Here is a 16,102-nt window from a genome sequence, read left to right on the forward strand (position 1 = left end):
CCCCCCCCCCCCACTGTCTGTAAATTTATAGGCAGTTGGCAACCCTGGATAGACTCTTTAAGTCAGTCAATGCTAAGGAGGCCCTGGCCTTGAAAGGGAACGGGATTTGTCCTATATGAATCTTTCTCTCGACAGATGGAACCTGTATAAGTGCTGCCTTGCATGTGGTACTTCAGACAGTGCTGATCCCAGTTCAGAAATGTATATTTATGTTTTACAGTGGAGAGTCAGCCCTATGGAGTACGTAAGAGCCATCTTGGTTTGACCACATGATCAGGAATGACACGGTAAGGCTTTCCCTTCTTTTTGTAATTCTTGTCATATGTTCTGAACTAGTATGTAAAGGTTGTTTGTAGCTACCCAGCTAAAAACCAAGCCATCCCTGTGCATATTCTTTGATTTCATGGGTATCTAGCAAAATAAATTATTCCAAGCATTGGTGTTTGGGTTCACTGGCTGTAAAGAAGCATGTACTTTATGAAGCTCTTCCTCTGTGAGGTGTCCTTAAAAGGCATTCATTTTCCAAGTTACAGCAAAGTGGAGTTAATGAGCTTTTATTGAGTTGTGAGCCAGAGAGCAGAGTCCTTAGATTTGAACAATTTCTCCAAGAAGAATCACTGCTTTCATTTTCTTCAAAGAACTGAAGAGAATTGAATGCAGAGGTCTTATCGGCTGGCTTAGTTTTACAGTTACCAGAAATTAATGCTACACTTTTCATTGAGGATGAGCAAAACTCTATGTGTTTTGGCTTTGATGGAATTATTTAATATTGGCAACGTATTACAGTATAGTAAATATTTTAATTCTTCATGGAGAAATAAATGTGTGTTAACTGGTGACACACGCACTAACTCTGCATGTCCCCTTTATCAGACTTTATAACGGCATAAAAAATAAACTACTTAGCAGATGCTCTACTGCTAATCTCATGGGTTTATTGCTTTTACACTTTTTTATTAAGGCATTAATTTTCAGAAAATATTCAGCCTGGAGTATTCTAAATGCCTTTCTGAAATTAACAGCTATCAGTCTAAGAGAACAGCACCTCCTGGAAACCCCATCTAGGAGTCTTTTGGATGTTTTTTGTTTCTTTTTGTTGTTTGACTGAACTGTGAATTTACTTTGGGGAATTTGCAAAGTAACTTACACATGCTGGGATCAGTAATAAAGCCCTCCTTACTAGGCTTATGTACCAGTGCTGCAAAAAGCCTTTATTAAGATTAGTAGTATAAAGATTCAAACAGCATAGGCTATTCCACTAGTTAATAAGAAATCATTGGTGTAATGATGATACGGGTTTTGTTTGTTTGCTTTGGAAGTAGTTAGGTAAGAGATTTCTGGGTTTAAAAAGGTTTGGTTTTTTTACTAAAAAATGTCAACTTTGGCACAGTTTCATGGGAATGCATTTTATCACACATTTAGCCTGGTTCAAGTGAAATATGTTGATGAGCTATAAATAAGTCTAAGCCTCATTCTTAAAGCTGGATTTCATTGTTCCATCATGGATCAGAACCTAATGTTCTCTAAATCTCCCATTCTCGTATTGTTACAATAACATAACTATTATGTTGCTTCTTTCAAAGTCACATACATGGATTCATTCACAATCCTTTCCCCTGCATTATAAGTCTCCTCTCCCATTATTCAGAAGGTGTTTTTATCCTGTCACATCCTTATTTCTGGTCTTCTGCTTCCATTTTGACAAGTTATTTTCATTTGTGACTTCACAAATGTTTTCCTAGTAGTGATAAAAGAACTACATAGTTTGTAAGTAGACACCTTCAAGCTTCATTTCAGCATTTCACCAGGCCACAAATGATTTATTTATGGTTATGATTACATACTACCCAAAACACCACAGCTCTTTACTGAAATCTGTCTCTCTGCTATTAGGGGCATACTTGATGCTTTCAACATAGCAACAAATTGTAGTGTGTAGTTGCAGGCCACTCAATAAGGAGCTGTACCTTCCCACGAAAAGATCCAAGTCAATTATCTGTTCCTTCTCACTGAAGAATTGTGCCTATATTTTGGCACAACCTTTTCTGCCTTTTCCAATACCTACTTTGTCCTATTGCAATGCCATGTTTCCCCTGCAATCCTGACACCCTTCCCTAGAATGTAAGGGCTTGTTCTGAGGTGCTGCCTCCTTTCTGTGCCTCAGTGTAATGGTTTATCAGCAGCTCTTCTATTGTACTAGTCAAGGACATGATCAAAGACACTGGTAACAGTTTGCCTCCTCACTCCCGTGAAAGTTAGTGCAAACTAAATGCCATACATAAGTGGCCTGACTTTTCAGATGCACCAGCCCTCTGCAGTACTACCGTGTGTACTTGAACATAAGATGATCTCAAATATAAGACAACCACCAAATAATTAGTTTCTATATATGAAAAAAAATGTATAAATTTGTTATAACTTTCTAGGCATAGAATTTAATTAATGGAGGTTTGCCTTGAATGTGTACCCCTCCCACTGCTACAACACGGAAAATAAATCTTGGAGGTCAGGTAGCCCCCTTGCCCTTTGCCCCTTGACATCTTCCCACTGCAGCCTCCTTGTCCTCTCCTTACTGTCAGACCCTACTCTCCCTGGGCACATGAAAGTGAGGGGCAAATTTGAAAACCCTGATTTTGAAATAAACATGTCTGTAGTCATTTGCACATAGGAAAATTACTACGGGTACCCACACACTTTGTTCATCCAGAAGTGGTGTATTTTACCTTTTTCTGAAACTGCTGCAAGTTTTAGCATAGATACTCCATACACCCACTTTTAAACCGTAATTTTCTGCCTAACTATACAAACTTTTTTTTTGGAAAAATCTATCTATCTATCTATCTATCTATGGTTATATATATCTACACTCTAAGTATCACTTCACAGAGAAAAAAAACAAAACCCATTACAAAATCCACACCCCTGCAGCCTGCATGCCTGTAGAAAGGCCTGCTGGCCACCCAGACCCATTACAATATTTGCCCCATGCACCACACACACAGAAATGCTGGTTTCTCAGACCAGGGAACCCATTCCTTTCATCCCTACCCCCATAGTACAAACTATGAATAATATTAACCCAAAGCCAAAAGACCCACAATTGATGGTATAAATTCATTAGGCTGGGCCCTAGCAGAGTCAACAGCATTTCAAGCCATGGTTACCCCACAACCCAGCACTTCTCAGTATGTGCGTGTACTCCAGACACTAGGGCTGTGCAAAGCTTCAATCCCTGATTTGATTCGGCAGAGATTTGGCCCAATTTGGTGGCCAAATCTCTAAATCTGAATTGAATCAAAGGACCTTTTTATCTCTCCAAATTGAATTGGAACCCTCCAAATCAATTTGGAGAGATTCAGAAAGATTCGGCGATTTGAACATAGACACAGCTTTAAATCTTTTTTCTACATACCTGTAGGCAGCAGGTGGCTTGTGAATGCTGCAATGCTGGGGTGGATGGAGCATCCCACAGGAGCATGGGGGGCTCACCAGCACGCTCAGCAGCAGACCTTGAAGTGGACCAGAAGCATTTCTGGTCCACTTCCAAGTCCACTGGGAAGCACATCGGAGGGCCCCCCATGCCCTCTCCATTTCAGTGACTGCTGCCTCCTAGGTTTGGGATGGGCACCCGGGATCCACCTGTGGCCAATCGCCAAACTGGGGGGGTGTGAGGAGGGGTACCCAGTGCACTCCCCGGCAGACCCAGAAGTGGACCAGAAGTGCTTCCAGGTTTACTGCCGAGCACATGGAGGGCCCACCCCACCCCACCCCGCACTCCTGTGGGATGCTGTCTGTGTTTCAGTATCCCAGCAATCACCAGCTGTACCTGCTACCTCAAGGTATGTAGAAAAAACTTTTAAATCTGTGTCTGTGTCCGAATCACTGATTCTCCAAATCAGCATTGAATCTTCAGCTTCAGATTTGGCTGAATCAAATCAAGGATAGTGATCCAAATCAATTAATTGAATCACTGTTCCTGATTCGGGCTGAATCCAAATTTGAATTGAATAGGGTATGCTTCACGTACCCCTACCAGATACCACCCTTCCCCCTCACAAAGGATCCAGGTGCTAATTAGCCTCCCACTCAACCTGGTTTGACTCAACCTCAGAGAAGGCAGGGCCACACTAATCACACAGGGCAGGCTGAGAGAAGGGGTGAGAGAGAGATTCTGAGTGGACTGTTTGGGGCCTTTTTTGATTATATTTGCCGGGGATTTAAGGCTGGTGAGGAAACGTGAGACATTGGAAGTGGGAAAGAAAGGTGAAGTTCAGCTGTGGGAGTGAAGATAAAGTTGAAATGTGTTCAGTGTAGTAGCTGACCATGATCTGAAAAAGAGTCAGCACTGAGAGGGACCTATTCTTGTGGTAAATTCCCATATTGGCTTAGATCAAGTGTAGCGGGCATCCAAATCCTAAAACCTCTGGCCTGCCAATGGATTTGGGAGTAACTGAAGTCCCAGGGTGACAGTCTGGGATGGAGGATGCTCACTGTTGTAGCATCAAACGTGGTATTTAGAACAAATGAGTTCTGCCTGCTCAATCACAATTTTTTAGAACAATTGAATCCTGCTCAATCTGTATGATTTGGCTAATTTGACCTGGAACAGAAAATATATTATTAAAAAAAAAAATCCCATCAGTATGTTTGTCTAGTATGGTCTATGCTTTATAGTCATGCTTAGTGTTGGCTGCATTAAACCAACTTGATAGTTGTTTTCTTTTGTTGAGCACATGCTGATTTTGACAGTAGTTTAATAATAGACAGTGTATTTAATGAGGTTTCCATTTATGCAAATGTAAGATGAGGAGCTTTTTTACCCCATGCTGAATGCTGGGGGGGGAAGGAAGGGGGAGGGAGCCTCATCTTGATTTGAGTAAATACAGTATTTATTTCACCATGAATCAGTGACAGAATTTGAACCTATACCTATGAAATAACTGGAAAATTAACATGCTACCTTTCTAATGTCAAGTAAAAGCCTCAGTAGGTTTTGACCTGTTTGCATATTTTCAAGCTGATTCTCTGAAAATGTAGATAAAATTAAAATCTGATATATTAATGTCAGTCAGTACTTGTGTAGAAATGTCATGATGCTAATTTCAATTCCAAAGTCACCTATCGCTTTGGGTTCTGGTATGTGGGAAAGAACTAGGTTGGTATCTCTAGCTATTCAGATTTGTTCCTTGGTTTTTGTGGGGGCGGGTTGTCCCAATGAAAACTGACATGTGGCTGGTTAACTTGACACTCATTATACAATTTCAGAAAGAGATGATATTCTTTAAGTAGGTCTTTTACTGCCAAAAAAATTCACTTCTGCTCATTTTCCTAAAATGCATTGTGGGGTGGAGGTACTTGTGTTTTACTGCACCAGTGCTGTCCTGTGGAGGTATGGTTTTTATGGTTTTTAGGTTTTGGTTTTACTATGTGTGTAGTACCTCTAAATAAAATATTAATAAATGAATACTTTTGATTTGCTCCATAGCTCATACAGAATTGCAAAATCATTCAACTTCATTTTTTTCTACTCTGACTGTGCTTAGCAGCTCATTAGTACTTTAATTCATGCAGAAAAAGTTTGAATCTACTGAACTATAAGCCCCATAGTGTCCGTGATTCAGCGTCTCCTTGAACTATGGTAGATGCTAAGGTTTGGAAATTAAGATGGAAATGAGCACTGTAAAATGCTAGGTAAAGAGGTAAATTTGTTGAACAGAAAAGAAGAAACCTTTTTCATCTAAAAATATGTGTGTATTTACCAACGGGGGAAACAAGTTGCAGAACAGCAGCAAAAAGTTGCTATTAGAGAGATCCTTAGAGTTGGAACATACTCCCCTCATCACAGAAAATCTGCATAAAAATATCTGTTGTATTGCAAATACTGGACTACAGCAACAACCAAATATTTCCAGTAGTCTGCTTTTTGTGTGGCTGAGGCTTGTATAATTCACGCTTGTATTCTGCTGGCAACACTCTTTAATGATCTTTGCCTTCTCTCCACTCCAAAGCTGAATTCTAAAGCAAAGCTCTCTGATAGGATTATGCTAGGGAGGTGCACTGATATTTGTTTTAAAACAGTGATTCATGCCATTTGGGGTCATACTTTCCTGGTGTGATGTCTCAAAGGAAATGTTGGGATCATTTAAGTATAACTGCACAAGGGGTGTCTTACCATATAGCTGATAATTTTTTTTTGTTGTAAAGGGATAAATAGAAGAGTGGTAACATAATTCTTACAATATTTTTAAAGTAGATCAGTGCATCATAGAAGTATTGATAGAAGTAGGGTCGGAAGGGACCTTGCAGATCTTCAAGTCCGACCCCCTGCCTGGGCAGGAGAAAAAACCGGGCTCAGATGATCCCAGCTAGGTAGGCATCACACCTCCTCTTAAAGACCCCCAGGGTAGAACATACCATCCTTCTATGGCATGTTCTGGTTGTAAGTTAATTGGGATAATATGGTATAATGATGTGGTTGTGCTCATTAACTGGCCATGAGACAGTTACTTAGACTTGGATTTTCATATTTATTTATATATATCCCCCCAGTGCCAGAATTCGAGGCGCTGATTCCTTCCAGATACCCTTAAAATCTGCTGAATTTATATGTGCTCAGCACTTCCAAAAACTGGGGTCTCATTTCAAATTGGCTGTACAAATATAATACCCAGTCATGGAAATTTAGGCCTCAACTTCTCTATCTTAACCCTTTTTGTCTATGCATCTAAAGCAGTGGTTTTCAACTTGTGGTCCACGGATATAGTCCATGAAAGATGACTATGTTCAATCAAAAGTATATGAATACCCACACTTACAATTCAAAGGAGTCCGCATCTCCACTCAGCATTTTTTAGGGGTCTGCAAATCGAAAAAGGTTGAAAGCCGCTGATCTAAAGCATAGGATCTAAATCAGCGGTTCCCAACCTCAGGTCGTGACCCAAATGAGGGTTGCAGGGGCAACGCAAGCCGCACCGCATGCTGGGAGCTCCCCCACCCCAAGCCGCCACTGCTGCCGCACTCCACTTCCAGCAGAGGGTCACAGCAAAAAAAGGTTGGGAACCACTGATCTAAACCTTATGAATTAGGTTTCATTATTGTTTAGCCCACCTTATGAAGCTCTTGCTGGCCTTAACTAATTATCTGTTTGTCAGCAGTTGTAAGATTGAATGGCGTTTTGGGAATACATGGTTTATATTTTTTGTTAAGTTTCCATGGGAAAATTGCTTATTAATATTTGTGGCCATGGAAATAAAGATATTTACTGAACAAACCTGGGGGGTCAGCAGTAAATAGTATTAGGCCTCTGGTTTTATTGTACCTGAAACATCATGGAGTGCCCACTTGATGCTCTGGGCAGTTTTGCTCACTGAAAGCAATGGGAATGGCATTTGGCTCAATCCCATTGATGTGCTCTTCCCTCATAATGAACACTCATTATAAACAAGGGGATGGGAGCCCAGGTCTTCTTTACGTTCCTTTATCTGCAAGGGATGTAATTAGCTTTTGGAAATGAGGTGCTTTGGAGACCTGTGAACCTCCCATGTTTGATTCACAGTAACTGAGATAAATGTGTTTAAAATTTGTTGGGAAGCTTTATCCATTTTTATTAAATTTTACTTATTTGCCTGAGTGATTGTATGAACACTTGCTATTATGCGGAGAATAGTCTAGTGACTTCAATTCAATTATGCTTCGTGTTTTATTTTCACTTTGAAATGGCCTTTTGTGGAAGTTAAATACTTCCTTTTGTTTTGCCTTCTTCCCTTAACCCCTGTCTTGCCAATTGAGCCTTTGTTGTGGTTCCTGTAAAATCTGTGAAGCAGGTTCAGCAGAGGGGCTTCAAAAATTGCTACCAGTACATGTTTACAGATTGATACGTACTTGCTGAATGCGGCAACATCACTCAACTTCATTGCGATGAGCGAATTTATTTTTTATGAGTCTTGAAGAAAGAAACAGGAAGGTAGTCTTTAGGCTATTCCATTCTTTGTTTTGCAGTTGTTAAGTATGCTCTGGGACAAGAGTAAAAAATCAAGTACATGCTGAATAGCTGAACTGCTTTGTATTGTACACAGCACAAAACTATCCTCAGAAACACTTCAGGGTTTGGGTCTATAGATATTTTTTACTGAGGTTAAAATCGACAAGTGAATCCACAAAGCAACCAAAAGCCTGAAGAACTCAGTTCTAGCTTTGGTCAGCCTGTTCATTTTTCTTAGTCTAGGCACTTCCATGGGTTTTTTATTATTATTTATTTAAGCATTTAACATACGTGCAGGAGTAGCAGCCTGTTGTTAAACCAGGTCACAGAGTAGAAATGTAACCAAAGTACAGGACAAATCAGACAGTTATTTGATGTGTAACTATGTAGACGGTATTGATAAATAGTGTGTAATATGCCCTTTATTGGAAGTTTAATTAACTGTAAAACATCTTGCAATTCCATGTTTCCTTCGTAGAATAGAGGGTTGCTAATGGTAAAACAATGCTTAGCACTTTTAGGATGCCTGAGGATGCTAAATGTATTGATTAAGTGTGTCCGCCTTCTCTAGACCCTTTCTGAACCCACAAGGCCAAGGCTTCTGAATTGTGAGTGTAAGAGGGAAGAAAGCCGCAATGTATTCCCCACTGCCCCACAGCTCCACAAGCTTGGGCCAAGTTTTTTGCAGCTGCAGGGTCTTCTCTCTTGACCTGGAAGGCAGCATTTGATTCTTACAAAGCAAATAAGGAACTGAGGGCACTACTGTTCCTGCTGACCCTGAGGCTTGCCCCACAAAAATCACGAAGCTGAACTTTAATTAAAAGGTTTCCAAGTAACAACTGTGATGTTCTTTGTATATACCCATCTGTGTTTTAAGGTTTTAGGGTTCAAACTTGGAAGCAATTAGCTTTGCAGTAATGAAGGCTAGAAGCTTACTTTTTTATTTAAACAGAAGATTTTCAGGGACTCCCTATTTGCCAGGCTCCAGAGCTTCAAAATAGAATTTAAAAAGGTTTGTGGTAAAATAGAGAGTTAGCTACACAGTGGAGCAAATTGTCTGCTCCTCAAGGAAAATTTGTAAAAGCAAGGAAAAGGAATTTGAAGGTTTTTTTCAAAATCATCCTATTGTAAAGGTGGAATTTGCCCTACAGAAGAAGCAGGTGATGCAGTCCATGAATACCGTAGCTCTCAGTGATCCACTAAGGACAATTCCTATGAGTTCCAAGGTTTTCAGCCTTTCAGCTCCAGCTCCCTGTCTGCAATGGAGCCAACTTGCAGTGACTCTAAAGACATCCAAAGTGTTTTTCTCAGCATTTTCATTCTACATTTTTATGCCAAACAAACCAACAGCACCAAACATGAAACGTTGGGCATCACTATGAAACGCTGCACGATCAAGAAGCGAACTTGAAAGAATGAAAAGGAAGTTATGCTAGGCATCAAAAGCAAGACGCACATTCTTTTTTTAAGTTCCTTGAAAAGGAATTTTCATCATCATTTAGATTTGAAATAAGACAAATACTTCTTATACGTGTGCTGCAGCAATTTGTTGTTTCCAGAATCTGTGTTTGGAATTGCTGTCTGACTCGCGGTATCAAAACCTTCCTGGAAGATAACCTTTGATATTATGAAACGCCTTTGTTGTTGATGTTGTTGGAACCTTTCTAGATAGAAAGCATTTTGCCCTTAAATCCTTTTGCATTTAGAGACTCCAGGGCATGAAGTTTCTACATAAAAATCATAAGTACTGGAATCCCCAAGCACTTACATTCTCCAGAGCCATAAAAAGTATTCTACTTAGTAAACTTTATGCCCTTTATTCCTTAAGGCTTAAGAAAATGTTTTTTCTTTTCCTTTTTGTGCTGAAACCTATCAATATAGCAAGTTTTATATGTAGTAAGAGCCTTTCCAAATAGAAAGAAAGCCTTTCCAGAATGAATGCAATCATGTTAGAAAGTTTTAAATCAATTGAGGTCATGTATATGTATGCAGATACAGATAACATCTTAATATTGTAGGAGGAGTTCTTTATTTACTTTAATTTACATTATATAACATATTGTAGAAGATTAGAATTTTCTAAATTAGGAAGAGACACTTTTTATTCCTGAGGAGGAGGAAGAATGGAGGCTGTTTCCTGAATTCAAGTGTGGGAAGTACTATCTCACAAACAGTATTTGGAAAAAATGACTAAGTTGGCATAATGTAAAGGCTCTAATATAAACTAAACTATAGAAAAATGGTAGAAAAAATGTCTATATTTTAACCTGGAATAGCAGAATTGGACTATTTAGAATTATGTCCTTTATTTTTTGAGAATGAGACACTAGGTTCAAATCAGGCACCAAACACCTTCATATTCTCAAATATATGATGTCTTTAGAGCAATACACATCTTGTTTAGAGAAGTCTATGACAGAGTTATACCAGTTTTATTAATAAAAATAAATTGTTGAGTATAATAAAACTGACTATTTCAGTGATAGGTCTGTAAAATAATACCCAAGACATAGAAAAGCTTTTGGGTTTGAGTATTAGATCACAATTAAAGTAAATTTTCATTCTCTTGGGAACTATTTTGCTACTTTTGTACTAAACTTAGTATCTTCAAACCTAGCACAAATGTTAGAAATTATAGAAAGTTGGGTAAAACCACTGCTGTGTTTCAGCTTAGTTTCGTAAGTCCAAAGTGAATTAATGGTGAACACTGTATTTAGCATCACTGGGGTAGTTGTCCATCAATGTGCCATCAGTATGTGTCCAGCAGTGGCAATGTTAGCCACTGTTAAATGTTAAAAAGCAAAACATAAAGATCCTAAAGACTAAGTCAATAAACTTACCATAGGGGTTAGCCTCTCTTTTTCACACATGCAATTAATTATATTCTTACAGATTTTCAGTAACTTACTCTAAAATTTCTTTTGGACCACGCGCAGAATATACAATTCAATATTTTGATGGGCTCAAGAACCAAATTATTCCTGAAGACTGTTTCTAGAGGTAAAGGTTGGCATTTATCAGGGTGGTGCAGAGAAGCTCCCACTTTCACTGCCTCTCACCCTTAGAAGCCAAAACCTTCATTCTTCACCTTAAACTCTGCCCACACAAGTATGAACATATATCTTTTTGCAACAGCCCCCAAAGGACCCCACAAAGGAGGAAATTTATTATGTGAAGGCTTGTGTGACTGTTTCGGAGGTGCATTTAATAAGGGTGGAGATTCATTAGGCAAGATGTTGTATGAACATGTAAAAAAAATTACACCTACTCCAAGGAGTTGTTATCACCTTTAAGCCAAGGCACAAGAAGTAGGCATACCATTAGACAAAAGTTTGAGGTTTCCATCAGAAATTAATTTGTTGTAACAGAAATAAAATGCCTGATAGTATAGAGTTAAGGAATCCATACGTTGCAAGCTTTACACATGACAGCACTGAGCTTTGCAGTATTTATAACCATCTCATTTTAGGAGAATAGAGAGCTCCTTCTTGAGAAGCTATGGGGGAAAGTGGGCATATTAGTGACATCTTGTGTTTTAGTGTAGAGAACTGGCCATAGATGCATCCTTAAAGAACTGATGTCTCACTACTAGTTACATAAAAGGGGTTAACGAGAGACACAGGAAAGACCTGAGGAATGGGAACTTTAAAATTCCAGTCCTCCAAAAAACTGTCAACCTCATTTATTTTCATGCAGTACTATTTATCCTGACATAGTGTTTTATCAGCCTTTTCTGCCACAGAGCTCCATAACAAAGTAGTCAGCAGTTTGGTGCTTTTCTCTATATTTATCAGTTTCTTATTTTTCAAACAAATGTCACTTGAAGAAAGGCCTCCAGGTATTTCAGATATCATTGCTTATTATCAAGAAACAAGACACTTAATGGGGGTAGGAGGAAGAACAAACATAGCTTGCATCAGGTTTGAGAGCTGCAAAAAACATCCACGTTCTCTCGGCCATGCATCATTCTTTATGCTTGGTGTAGTCTTGAAAATGGAAAATGCCAGTGGGAGATGTGGAGGGGAAAAAATAAACCCAGGACCAGATTCATCAGTGACTTTATTAACTGATTAAAATGTATGGGTTGGTGTCCACACAGAGAGACAAAGAGAGATCCAAAGAGAATAGTGCTAGCTCACTGGGGTATATCTATCAGCCTACATGCCATTGTGTTTCTTTATAAAAGACTTTCTTTAAAATGGTGATACAGCAGTTTTTACCCCAACTATAACCCCTTTTTAGTTTGATATCTTTCCACATCTAACTATCCTTTTGCCACTTGTTTTTTAACCTGTTTTGTGTCTAGCACTAATGAATCATAACTAACCTTGGTTCCATTCCCATGGTGAGATCTGTTTCTACTTAATCCAAAAGGGTGATGGAAATCTTCCCCCACAGAGGTAAGAACATTTTTCTATTTGACTTCATTCTCTTAGCAGAGGGGGCTGCTGGCACAGCAGTTAAAGAAGCTTCCTATAAATACAAGCCATGAGTCTCTCTCTAGGCTTGCATGAACTGCTGTTCCCAGTTGACCCAGATGTAAAGCGAGTCAATTGGGAACATTGGGGGTCCCTGATCATTTGGGTTGAGAAGTCAAAGGCATCCCTAGGTGATGCTAACCAAATAATTAGTTTGTGCGCCATTTGCTACTGGAATTTGCATGTCAACACACTAGCTTGACAGTTCAGTCATGTCTGTGCTGCTCTCCTACGGGAACTGCCATTGAGAAGCAAGGTCTTTCCCAGAGGGGTTGCAAACTTTTTCAGCACCTGGAGTGGAGAGCAGAGGAGGGGAGGCAGGGCGTCTTACCTGCTGAAGCTCTTGTCACTTGAGTGGCAAGTGCTGCTGAAGTTTATCTCTTCCCTGCCTGCTCCCCTGGGGCAAACCGTGCAGGCAGCCACCAGTAAGCAGAGGAAGAACGGGAAGGGGGAACCCCCACGTGTGGGGAGGGAACTAGAGGAGCCCCAGGGAGTATGAGTAGTGGAGAAGTCCAGAAGAGGGATGGGGGGTGTGGGATTCTTACTTTTCAGTCCTCCAGGCCCTTGCTGGCTGGAAGTACAACTACTCCAAACGCTAGTTAGCTCTAACCATGATCCGCAGGGCAGGGGGTCTGCTGAGGTCTCTTCCGACCCTGAAAATCTATTAAATCTATAAAATCTATGAAATGTGTGCAGCTAATAGTGTAACATGTAACAAGGCCCTTAGAGGGGTCCTGGAACTCACTTTAATAGAACTACTCAAACTCACCCTGATTTTATAACGGGGGCGCAGGGTTTTCCCCATGACAATGGCAAGCAGTTATTAGATGAAGGTTTTACCGAATTTAGAATGGAGATATCATGTGGTGTGATGGCTGTCTGTGATGAGATATGGGTATGTGCTGCTTTTTTCTTCTGTGAAGTTCACTCCACCTGTATAAATACTAGCTTTCATGCTGTACACAGGTAGATGGTGCTAGATGAAATCAACCTTCACCTAGGCTCAGACTAGGACATGGACCTGTTGTATGGTTCACCAATGGCACAGAACATTAAAGATACCAGATGCATGCTGGTGTGTAAGAAATCTCCTGTCGCTTTCTTGCTAAACCGACCAGCCTTCCTGAGCCAGCATAGAAACCATTTTTTCCCACGCACAGTGTGTCTACACAGCCTTGCCTTTAAACTTTGCCCCAAACAGGTTTCTCAGGCTTTGCAAAGAAAGCAAATCTGATCCTTTCTGAATTCTGATTCTTTTGCAAGGATTTGGAAACCTATTTAGAATGCCCCTAAGGCTTTATTTCAGCAAAAAGAAATGACCCCCAGGTTTGTGCAGATCTCATGCTAGAGATTAACGTAGCTACGTTTGATACATTAACATACTGTGGCCTTTGTCAGTTGCTTAGCTAATGAAGAATGTAAGGAAAAGACAATTTTTCTTTTTGAGAAACTTCCACTGTCCTCAACAAATCTGTTTTGTAGCATGCAAGTGTTGTTGTGACAATATTTTTTGCAATATCTAGGTAGTTATTCGTTGCCTGTTATGTGTTTCATTTACGTGGAAGACTGCTGCAGCTGGTAAAAACAAAACAAAGCTTTTGCCACAGGTCAGACTTTGGGGAATCCAATTTTATCAACAGAAGTCTGGAATTCACAAACTCTAATCTGAAGTTTTAAAGGTTTTAAGGTTAATAATGAAACAATTCAATAAGAGGCATTTAAAAAACTCAAAGCTGTATAGAATTTGCTTCTAAAATTGCTTAAAAGATACAATATATTATTAGTCTGGCTAATTAAAAATGCTAATTAATCGATGCAGAGAATGGAGTTTATGGTGTATTACAGTGAAAGGTTAGAAGTGTTTTAATTATGTTTAGAGGAAAAAATATATATTAGGCATTTTATTAAAAGAAAGCATAAATGGAGACATATTAAGCAAAGGGGTTCTGGAGATTGGTTTACCTGTCGGTCGTTTTTATTTTGTTAATAATTAATTCAATAGTGTTTGAAAGTTTGTCTTGTGTGAGGATGAGTTAAAGAAAAAAACAAAAAGGCATTACACTAATCTAGAAGTCTGTCAATAATGTAACAGTGTAATCACAACTCCAATAAAAGGTTTTGTATTAGAAGGCTGAGACATTTTTTAAACAAACCTTAGATTTAGGAATAATGATTATAAGCTCCTCCATATGTAAAATATTCTTTTTCCATTTTTAAGCATTCAATTTAGAGCTGTTAGTTCTTCAGCTTATGTCTGTATGTTTCTGGTATCAGGCAGTAAGTCAATATGTTTGTGAAAAAAGATCCTGATAATAATTTGGAGGAAGATTTTCCTTAAATTGACCTCTGCTTAAATTTCACATACATAAATTGCATTTCTTTTTCAAGTTTAGAATGTAATTTAATTTGGAAGGATAAGCTAGAAAAACATTTTAAAAATACAATCAAGAGTAAAATTAATTATAACATTAATACTTTCCTCTGAGGATCTCCAAATGTTATATGAATATTAATAACTTTACAGCATCTCTATATCATTTTACAAACATATAAACTAATGTACTTAGATCTCAGTTCAACACATGCTTGAACACACACACATGCTAGTAAATTTATGGTTCCATAGACTTCAGTGGGGCAGCCTAAAGTTATACACACGCTTAAAAAATGAATTAGGCATTAGTCTGGTTTGCCCAGCAGTACCTATATTGGAAATGGAACTGGTTATTCCACATTATAGTCTCTATTCTGTTTGTATTATTATATCCTCCATAGACTATGGTGCATCGGTGAAATTGTTTATGGAGTAAGGCATATTAATCAATGTGCAAATGGCAGATCAGACCCTATGTGGCCCTCTGAAAGATCCTGAATAATACAAAAATGAGTCCTCGAGTTACATAAAGGAGAATCTGTTTGTTTCAAATCACTTAACCTGAAAGTTCTGACTTCTCCTTTTTTGTCCCTAAGAAATAATTATGATTTAAATCTGTGCTTTATAACATGTATCAGTTGGAAATCAAGTTGTTCCTGGCCCTTTTGACACCATTACAGTGTGGTATAGTGATGCAAGAAAGCTTCTTCAGTCTGTCTTTTCTGTCCCCCTAAGGACCAGGCCCAGTGGCAACCCCTCATTACTCCTGCAGCGGGCATCCCATGCTATGTCATTGCCCTCACTGTATAGGGTTCTGTGGAGAAAGACCAGGGTACACAAGAGGGTTAATTGTTAGGGCTGTGCAAAGCTTCGGTTGCTGATTCGATTCGAAGGAGATTTGGCCCGATTCGGCAGCTGAATCTCTGAATCCAGATTGAATCGGGAGACCAATTAAAAGCTCTGAATGGATTCAAAACCTCTGAATCAATTCAAAAAAGATTCAGAGAGCTTCAGGCAGTCCCTGCTCACCGCCACAGGGAGCTGGACCCAGGCTTAGTGCCAGTGAGTGGGGGGGGGGGCTGAAGGAGAGGGGAGGGAACCATGGGGGACCCCCACCAGGCCCCTTCCCCTGACCCCTGCCCATTCCTCCCAGCCTTGTCAATGGCTGCCCTGCCCAGCCCCAGCATCCCGGCCCTAAAAATATTTAAAAATTTAAAAAGTCCCATACTCACAGCTGCTGCAGTGGCTGTTGGAGCCTCTGGGGGCTTG

General features: G+C 39.5%; 1 long non-coding RNA gene across 1 annotated transcript in view; it reads left to right on the plus strand.

The window, feature by feature from the left end:
- Window positions 1-16,102, plus strand: part of LOC109300760 — a 749,811-nt gene that overhangs the window by 341,525 nt on the left and 392,184 nt on the right. The window contains exon 3 of the long non-coding RNA XR_002098321.1: window positions 221-287. This is a non-coding gene — a long non-coding RNA (uncharacterized LOC109300760). The remainder of the gene's footprint in view (window positions 1-220; window positions 288-16,102) is intronic.

Source organism: Gavialis gangeticus, unplaced genomic scaffold, assembly GCF_001723915.1.
Source record: "Gavialis gangeticus isolate Ggan-Ray unplaced genomic scaffold, GavGan_comp1, whole genome shotgun sequence".
NCBI lineage: Eukaryota > Metazoa > Chordata > Crocodylia > Gavialidae > Gavialis > Gavialis gangeticus.